Source organism: Piliocolobus tephrosceles, chromosome 8 (assembly GCF_002776525.5).
Source record: "Piliocolobus tephrosceles isolate RC106 chromosome 8, ASM277652v3, whole genome shotgun sequence".
In the NCBI taxonomy this organism is placed as follows: domain Eukaryota; kingdom Metazoa; phylum Chordata; class Mammalia; order Primates; family Cercopithecidae; genus Piliocolobus; species Piliocolobus tephrosceles.
Window position 1 is genome coordinate 89,793,151 of NC_045441.1, and position 10,185 is coordinate 89,803,335.

A 10,185-nucleotide genomic window follows, 5' to 3' on the forward strand; every position below is an offset into this window, starting at 1 on the left:
CACTTCACAACTTTATTTATTCCTCATGGCTCTCTAGTACTTAAAGGATGGAATTTCTGTTTCATCCTGTCATAAAATATCTCTTAGAATCCATTTTGACCTTCTTCCCAAATTTGGTCTGTCCTCTCCCATACTTCAAATTTCTAATTGACTCCCAGGAAACATCTATGACTTTATAAAATTCTATTTTCTCAGAATTTTATTCTCATTTCTCTCTTAAAGCAAAATAAAACCAACAAAAAATTCATCTTAGATGTCGTTCAGGGCTGGAGAAAAATATACCCCTTCTCCTTAGGTTTCCTCTATTTTTCCAGGCAGAGCAATTGACTCCCTCCTCTGTTACCTGGGAACTTTCAGTATGTGTCTACTTGAGTTCTTATCACAGCATACAGTAAGTATATGCTTACAGGTATTTATTACCCACTAGACTTTAGAAGAATTTAAAGTCTATGCAGAACCCACAAATTTGAATACATGCAAGAGGGCAGACAGGTAATGGAATTGGGCTTTTGGAAAACCACAACACAGGTTGTGACAACAAATGGCAGCCCACCCAGAGAGGTGATGGAGAGTAGGGAGTGGTGGATATTGTGAATAACTGCAAAATGCATGCTGCATCTAAGAGAGTTTAAATGCACTGCTGCTCCACTTTGGCCACCTGTGGTTCAGTTAGAATACCAGATCAATATGGTCTTAGCTTCTGGTTTTCAAGAGAAGCTAGGAAAGTAGAATTTTATGTGTAACCTCCCATTATATAAATGCTACCAGCCAATTCCTCCAAGAACGTTTCTTTTATAGGTCAAATAAAACATAGATTGATGCTGAAATTTGTCCATTTAATATTGGAGTTAATCAAGGGTAGCTCCTGTGCCTCCTTCTTATTGTATATTTTTTTCCTCTAATCAATCTCGTTTAACACATAAAGATTCATTTTCTTCTATATGCACGTAACTCAGAAATTTATATTTCTTTTTTTTTTTTTTTTTTTTTACTTTAAGTTCTAGGGTACATGTGCACAACGTGCAGGTTTGTTACATATGTATACATGTGCCATGTTGGTGTGCTGCACCCATTAACTCATCATTTACATTGGGTATATCTCCTAATGCTTTACCTCCCTCCTACCCCCTCCCCACAATAGGCCCCGGTGTGTGATGTTCCCCTTCCTGTGTCCAGGTGATCTTATTGTTCACTTCCCACCTATGAGTGAGAACATGTGGTGTTTGGTTTTCTGTTCTTGGGATAGTTTGCTGAGAATGATGGTTTCCAGCTGCATCCATGTCCCTACAAAGGACACGAACTCATCATTTTTTATGGCTGCATAGTATTCCACGGTGTATATGTGCCACATTTTCTTAATCCAGTCTGTCACTGATGGACATTTGGGTTGATTCCCAGTCGTTGTTATTGTGAATAGTGCTGCAAAAAACATACAAACATGTGCATGTGTCTTTATAGCAGCAGGATTTATAATCCTTTGGGTATATACCCAGTAATGGAATGGCTGGATCAAATGATATTTCTAGTTCTAGATCCTTGAGGAATTGCACACTGTTTTCCACAATGGTTGAACTAGTTTACAGTCCCACCAACAGTGTAAAAGTGTTCCTATTTCTCCACATCCTCTCCAGCACCTGTTGTTTCCTGATTTTTTTAATGATCGCCATTCTAACTGGTGTGAGATGGTATCTCATTGTGGTTTTGATTTGCATGTCTCTGATGGTGAGTGATGATGAGCATTTTTTCAAGTGTCTGTTGGCTGTATGAATGTCTTCTTTTGAGAAGTGTCTGCTCATATCCTTTGCCCACTTTTTGGTGGGGTTGTTTTATTCTTGTAAATTTGTTTGAGTTCTTTGTAGGTTCTGGATATTAGCGCTTTGTCAGATGAGCAGATTGCAAAAATTTTCTCTCATTCTGTAGGTTGCCTGTTCACTCTGATGGTAGTTTCTTTTGTTGTGCAGAAGCTCTTTAATTAGATCCCATTTGTCAATTTTGGCTTTTGTTGCTGTTGCCTTTGGTGTTTTAGGCATGAAGTCCTTGCCCATGCCTATGTCCTGAATGGTATTACCTAGGTTTTCATCAAGGGTTTTTATGGTTTTAGGTCTAACATTTAAGTCTTTAATCCATCTTGAATTAATATTCATATAAGGAGTAAGGAAAGGGTCCAGTTTCAGCTTTCTACTATGGCTAGCCAATTCTCCCAGCACCATTTATTAAATAGAGAATCCTTTCCCCATTTCTTGTTTTTCTCAGGTTTATCAAAGATCAGATGGCTGTAGATGTGTGGTATTATTTCAGGGTGCTCTGTTCTGTTCCATTGGTTTATATCTCTGTTTTGGTACCAGTACCATGCTGTTTTGGTTACTGTAGCCTTGTAGTATAGTTTGAAGTCAGGTATCGTGATGCCTCCAGCTTTGTTCTTTTGGCTTAGGATTTGTCTTGGCAATGCAGGGTCTTTTTTGGTTCCATAAGAACTTTAAAGCAGTTTTTTCCAATTCTGTGAAGAAAGTCATTGGTAGCTTAATGGCGATGGCACTGAATCTATAAATTACCTTGGGCAGTATGGCCATTTTCACAATATTGATTCTTCCTATCCATGAGCATGGTATGTTCTTCCATTTGTTTGTGTCCTCTTTTGTTTCACTGAGTAGTGGTTTGTAGTTCTCCTTGAAGAGGTCCTTTACATCCCTTGTAAGTTGGATTCCTAGGTATTTTATTCTCTTTGAAGCTATTGTGAATGGGAGTTCATTCATGATTTGGCTCTCTGTTTGTCTGTTACTGGTCTGTAAGAATGCTTGTGATTTTTGCACTTTCATTTTGTATCCTGAGACTTTGCTGAAGTTGCTTATCAGCTTAAGGAGATTTTGGGCTGAGACAATGGGGTTTTCTAAATATACAATCATGTCATCTGCAAACAGGGACAAATTTGACTTCTTCTTTTCCTAACTGAATACCGTTTATTTCTTTCTCTTGCCTGATTGCCCTAGCCAGAATTTCCAACACTATGTTAAATAGGAGTGGTAAGACAGGGCATCCCTGTCTTGTGCCAGTTTTCAAAGGGAATGCTTCCAGTTTTTGTCCATTCAGTATGGTATTGGCTGTGGGTTTGTCATAAATAGCTCTTATTATTTTGAGGTATGTTCCATCAATACCGAATTTATTGAGAATTTTTAGCATGAAGGGCTGTTGAATTTTGTCAAAGGCCTTTCCTGCATCTATTGAGATAATCATGTGGTTTTTATCTTTAGTTCTGTTTATATGCTGGATTACGTTTATTGATTTGCGTATGTTGAACCAGCCTTGCATCCTAGCGATGAAGCCCACGTGATCATGGTGGATAAGCTTTTTGATGTGCTGCTGGATTCAGTTTGCCAGTATTTTATTGAGGATTTTTGCATCGATGTTCATCAGGGATATTGGTCTAAAATTATCTTTTTTTATGTGTGTCTCTGCCAGGCTTTGCTATCAGGAAGATGTTGGCCTCATAAAATGAGTTAGAGAGGATTGCCTCTTTTTCTATTGATTGGAATAGTTTCAGAAGGAATGGTACCAGCTCCTCCTTGTACCTCTGGTAGAATTTGACTGTGAATCCGTCTGGTCCTGGACTTTTTTTGGTTGGTAGGCTATTAATTATTGCCTCAATTTCAGAGCCTACTGTTGGTCTATTCAGGGATTCAATTTCTTCCAGGTTTAGTCTTGGAAGAGTGAAAGTGTCCAGGAAATTATCCATTTCTTCTAGGTTTTCTAGTTTATTTGCATAGAGGTGTTTATAGTATTCTCTGATGGTAGTTTGTATTCCTGTGGGGTTGGTGGTGATATCCCCTTTATCATTTTTTAATGTGTCTATTTGATTCTTCTCTCTTTTCTTCATTATTAGTCTTGCTAGTGGTCTATCAATTTTGTTGGTCTTTTCAAAAAACCAGCCCCTGGATTTGTTGATTTTTTGGAGCATTTTTTGTGTCTCTATCTCCTTCAGTTCTGCTCTGATCTTAGTTATTTCTTGCCTTCTGCTAGCTTTTGAATGTGTTTGCTCTTGCTTCTCTAGTTCTTTTAATTGTGATGTTAGGGTGTCAATTTTAGATCTTTCCTACTTTCTCTTGTGGGCATTTAGTGCTATAAATTTCCCCCTACATACTGCTTTAAATGTGTCCCAGAGATTCTGGTATGTTGTATCTTTGTTCTCATTGGTTTCAAATAACATCTTTATTTCTGCCTTCATTTTGTTATGTACCCAGTATTCTTTCAGGAGCAGGTTATTCAGTTTCTATGTAGTTGAGCGGTTTTCATTGAGTTTCTTAGTCCTGAGTTCTGGTTTGATTGCACTGTGGTCTAAGAGACAGTTTGTTATAATTTCTGTTCTTTTACATTTGCTGAGGAGTGCTTTACTTCCAACTATGTGGTCAATTTTGGAATAAGTGTGATGTGGTGCTGAGAAGAATGTATATTCTGTTGATTTGGGGTGGAGAGTTCTGTAGATGTCTATTAGGTCTGCTTGGTGCAGAATTGAGTTCAATTCCTGGATATCCTTTTTAACTTTCTGTCTCGTTGATCTGTCTAATGTTGACAGTGGGGTGTTAAAGTCTCCCATTATTATTGTATAGGAGTCTAAGTCTCTTTGTAAGACTCTAAGGACTTGCTTTATGAATCTGGGTGCTTCTGTATTGGGTACATATATATTTAGGATAGTTAGCTCTTCCTGATGAATTGATCCCTTTACCATTATGTAATGGCCTTCTTTGTCTCTTTTGATCTTTGATGGTTTAAAGTCTGCTTTATCTGAGACTAGGATTGCAATCCCTGCCTTTTTTTGTTTTCCATTTGCTTGGTAGATCTTCCTTCATCCCTTTATTTTGAGCCTATGTGTGTCTCTGCATATGAGATGGGTCTCCTAAATACAGCAAACTGATGGGTCTTGACTCTTTATCCAGTTTGCCAGTCTGTGTCTTTTAATTGGACCATTTAGTCCATTTACATTTAAGGTTAATATTGTTATGTGTGAACTTGATCCTGTCATTATGATATTAGTTGGTTATTTTGCTCATTAGTTGATGCAGTTTCTTCCTAGCATCAATGGATTTTACATTTTGGCATGTTTTCGCAGTGGCTGGTACCAGTTGTTCCTTTCCAAGTTTAGTGCTTTCTTCAGGATCTCTTGTAGGGCAGGCCTGGTGGTGACAAAATCTCTAAGCATTTGCTTGTCTGTAAAGGATTTTATTTCTCCTTCACTTATGAAACTTAGTTTGGCTGGATATGAAATTCTGGGTTGAAAATTCTTTTCTTTAAGAATGTTGAATATTGGCCCCCACTCTCTTCTGGCTTGTAGAGTTTCTGCCCAGAGATCTGCTGTTAGTCTGATGGGCTTCCCTTTGTGGGTAACCCTACCTTTCTCTCTGGCTGCCCTTAACATTTTTTCCTTCATTTCAACTTTGGTGAATCTGACAATTATGTGTCTTGGAGTTGCTCTTCTCATGGAGTATCTTTGTGGCGTTCTTTGTATTTTCTGAATTTGAATGTTGGCCTGCATTACTAGGTTGGAGAAGTTCTCCTGGATGATATCCTGAAGAGTGTTTTCCAACTTGGTTCCATTTTCCTTGTCACTTTCAGGCACACCAATCAGACGTAGGTTTGGTCTTTTCACATAATCCCATATTTCTTGGAGACTTTGTTCATTTCTTTTTACTCTTTTTTCTCTACACTTCTTGCTTCATTTCATTCATTTGATCTTCAATCGCTGATACTCCTTCTTCCAGTTGATCGAGTCGGTTACTGAAGCTTGTGCATTTGTCACATCATTCTCGTGTTATGGTTTTCATCTCTGTCAGTTCTTTTAAGGCCTTCTCTGCATTGATTATTCTAGTTATCCATTCATCCATTCTTTTTTCAAGGTTTTTAGTTTCTTTGCACTGGGTATGTAGTTCCTCCTTTAGCTCTGAGAAGTTTGATCAACTGAAGCCTTCTTCTCTCAACTCGTGAAAGTCATTCTCCATCCAGCTTTGTTCCATTGCTGGCGATGAGCTGCATTCCTGTGGAGGGGGAGATACGCTCTGATTTTGTTTAATTTCCAGCTTTTCTGCACTGCTTTTTCCCCATCTTTGTGGTTTTATCTGCCTTTGGTCTTTGATCATGGTGACGTACTGATGGGGTTTTGGTGTGGTTGTCCTTTCTGTTTGTTAGTTTCCCTGCTAACAGTCAGGACCCTCAGCTGCAGGTCTGTTGGAGTTTGCTTGAGGTCCACTCCAGACCCTGTTTGCCTGGGTATCAGCAGCGGAGGCTGCAGAAGATAGAATATTGCTGAATAGCGAGTATTGCTGTCTGATGCTTGCTCTGGAAGCTTCGTCTCAGGGGTGTGTCTAGCCGTGTGAGGTGTGAGGTGTTGGTCTGCACCTAGTGGGAGATGTCTCCCAGTTAGGCTACTCAGGGATCAGGGACCCACTTGAGCAGGCAGTGTGTCCGTTCTCAGATCTCAACCTCTGTGCTGGGAGAACCACTGCTCTCTTCAAAGCTGTCAGACAGGGACATTTACCTCTGCAGAGGTTTCTGCTGCTTTTTGTTTAGCTATGCCCTGTCCCCGGCGGAGGAGTCTACAGAGGCAGACAGGCCTCCTTTAGCTACGATGGGCTTCACCCAATTCAAACTTCCCAGAGGCTTTGTTTACCTACTCAACCCTCAGCAATGGCGGACACCCCTCCCCCAGCCTCACTGCCACCTTGCAGTTAGATCTCAGACTGCTGTGCTAGCAATGAGGGAGGCTCTGTGGGCATGTGACCCTCTGGGCCAGGTGTGGGATATAATCTCCTGGTGTGCCATTTGCTAAGACCCTTGGTAAAGCACAGTATTAGGGTGGGAGTTACCCGATTTTCCAGGTGTTGTGTGTCTCAATTTTCTTTGGCTTGTAAAAGGAATTCCCTTCCCCCTTGTGCTTCCCAGGTGAGGCGATGCCTTGCCCTGCTTCAGCTCTTGCTGGTTGGGCTGCACCTGTGGACCAGCACCAACTGTTTGACATGCTCCAGTGAGATGAACCCGGTACCTCAGTTGAAAATGCAGAAATCACCCATCTTCTGTGTCACTCATGCTGGAAGCTGGAGGCTGGAGCTGTTCCTACTCAGCCATCTTCAGAAATTTATATTTCTAATTCAAGACCCAAACATCTAACTGCCTACTTGCCATCTCCTCTTGGATTGCTGATAACACTTCCATACATTAATATATTCAAAACTAAACTTAGGACAATCGTATCTCCCCTTTTTAGTGTAACATATTTTAACATGCATAACTGTCCATCTAAGTAGCAGTTATCTTTGACCATTTTTTTTCCCTCACCACCCTTTCCAGTTCACCAACAAAGTCAATTTTTCCCTAATAATACTAACCTCTTACTTTCAATCATTTCTTTGTTTCTCCACCATAACAACTCTGGTCAATAATACCATCATCTCTCCCATGAACTATTTCTCCCATAAACTCTTCAGTGTCTCTCCAATATTCCCAAAAGTACAGCTAAGTGATCTCCTCAAAATACAAGTCAAGCAATGTTTCTACATTGCCTACTGCTTCAGTGTTTTTCCATTATTATATGGGATCAAGAGGAAAACAGTTGGACAGAAATCTTGCAAAACAATGTAGTTAGTAAGGCCCTGTCTGGTTTGAAAATGTTTGTCCCAACATTTTTATCCACATTGTCTGCCACACGTCTTGCACTGTTTCAGCCTTGCTGTAACCTTTCCACCACACAGCTTTTTACATGCTTTTCTTTTCTCTTTCCCTTACTAACCTCCATTCATCTCAGTTCTACCTCAGATTCCTCAAGCAAACCACCGAATGCCTCTGTTTGTACCATTAATCACAATATAACGCGGGTTGCGATTGTTAGGTGATAATCACAACATCTGTCTCCCTATATAGATCCTAAGTTCCATGAAGACAGGGATTCTCTGTTTCTCCTTATTGTATCCCCAGAAATAAGCATAGTGTCAGGCAGGAGAAAATAATATTTGTTAAATAAATGAATTCATGAATAAATAATACTAAAAATATTAAAATAAAAATTTTAAGTGTATGGATGAATGGAGATGGGGAAGTTCTGAAAGTCCTACTTTTGTAGTTTCTCTATAAGAGAATGGATCTGGGAAAAAGGAGACAAAACTATTTAAGATCTTATTACACACTTAAATTATGCATTGAATCAATATTCTAATAGCAAGGAAGTATTAAATAAAATACCTTATCTGTATATTATATGTGCCTATGTTTACTGATGTAGATATACAAAATTTGATTTGAAAAACATAGAACTTTTGATTTGAAAAAAAAAAACTTTTAAAAAGTTCTTTTTCAACTTCATTAGTGATGGAGAATAGATAGCTTGGAGAGAAGACATAACCTTTAGCTCTCAGAGAGGCACCTCTGTTTCTACTGCCAGATATTTTTCTGCTAAGGTTTCACTACATCGTTCTATTACAGACTGATCTTTCCCCTTTTGTGCTTAACTCTGAAAGAAAAATATGAGATTTCACCGAGTAAGATTTTAACCTGAAAATGCAAAAATCCATATATAAAAATAAAAATTTCCACCACAATATAGGAAATAAAAAATCAGTAATGATCAAGAAAATATTTGTAACTACTAAAATACAAGACAGAGAATAAAAATACTTGGAAGGTCTGATAGAAAATTACAGAATAGCCCTCCTGGTGAGGTCACCGGTGCGGGCTATGGCTGCCACTTCCTCATGTCAGTGCTGCTCCCTCCGCCCTCACCCCTTCCACCTCGCGGCAGTTCGAAATGAAGCTGTTGTCATTTCTGGAAGAAAACTGGCCCAGCAGATCAAGCAGGAAGTACAGCAGGAGGTGGAAGAGTGGTTGGCCTCAGGTAACAAACGGCCACACCTGAGCATGATCCTGGTCAGCGAGAATCCTGCAAGTCACTCCTATGTCCTCAACAAAACCAGGACAGCTGCAGAGGTGGGAATCAACAGTGAGACGATTATGAAACCAGCTTAAGTTTCAGAGGAAGAACTGTTTAATTTAATCAATAAACTGAATAATAATGTAGATGGCCTCCTTATTCAGCTGCCTCTTCCAGAGCATATTGATCAGAGAAAAATCTGTAATGCTTTTCTCCAGACAAGGATGTTGATGACTTTCATGTAATTAACATAGGGCGAATGTGTTTGCCCAGTATTCCACGTTACTGGCTACCCTATGGTATGCATGGGAAATAATTAAGTAAACTGGCATTGCCGCCCTAGGGAAGAATGTGGTTGTGGTCGGAAGGTCAAAAAATGTTGAAATGCCCATTGCAATGTTACTTCACACAGATGGGGCACATGAAGGTCCTGGAGGTGATGCCACTGTTACAGTATCTCATTGATATATTCCCAAGAGCAGCTGAAGAAACATAAAATTCTTGCAGATATTGTGATAACTGCTACAGGCATTCCAAATCTCACCACAGCAGATATGATCCCGGAAGGAGCAACCGTCATTAATGTGGGAATAAATAGAGTTCATGATCCCGTAACTGCAAACCCAAGCTAGTTGGAGATGTGGATTTTGAAGGAGTCAGACAAAAAGCTGGTTATATCACTCCAGTTCCTGGAGGTATTGGCCCCGTAGTAGTGGTGATGCTATTGAAGAACACCACTATTACTGCAAAAAAAAAAAAAAAAAGTGCTGAGGCGTGAAGAACGAGAAGCGTTGAAGTCTAAAGAGCTTGGAGTTACCACTAATTAACTATTGTGTCTTCTATGTCACAATCAGCATTCCAAGCCAGCTCAAGAAGCAAAGCAGGCCAATAGAAATGCATTATTTTTAATTTATTCTACTGTGATTGTTTAAAATGATGCTTTGTATTTATTGAAAGCTTAAATGAGTAGGTGTTCGTGCACACAGCTCTGCAGTACCTCACCAGGGAACATTACAGCATCATGCAGGGTCATGTGATCTAGCCAAGAGCAGCCATTAACCTAGTGATTAACATGGGAGACATTGTCATGTTGAGAATGGAGGCTTAACTTTGTCAAGCACCTCAGTTAAACATTTGCCTTTTCTAGAATTGCATTTCCCAAGTGCTATTCCAATAAGAGTTGATACTCATTTTAGGTACTAAACCTTTGAGTTCAACTGATCAAAGGAAAAGTATTGCTAGATAAAATTAGGGAAAAGGTGAAAAAGAAAAAAATGGTA

The 10,185-nt window shown here is 39.5% G+C and overlaps 1 pseudogene; it reads left to right on the forward strand.

The window, feature by feature from the left end:
• The first annotated feature begins 8,712 nt into the window (after positions 1–8,712).
• LOC111552412 lies at positions 8,713–9,732 on the forward strand (annotated as a pseudogene).
• Positions 9,733–10,185: the final 453 nt, after the last annotated feature.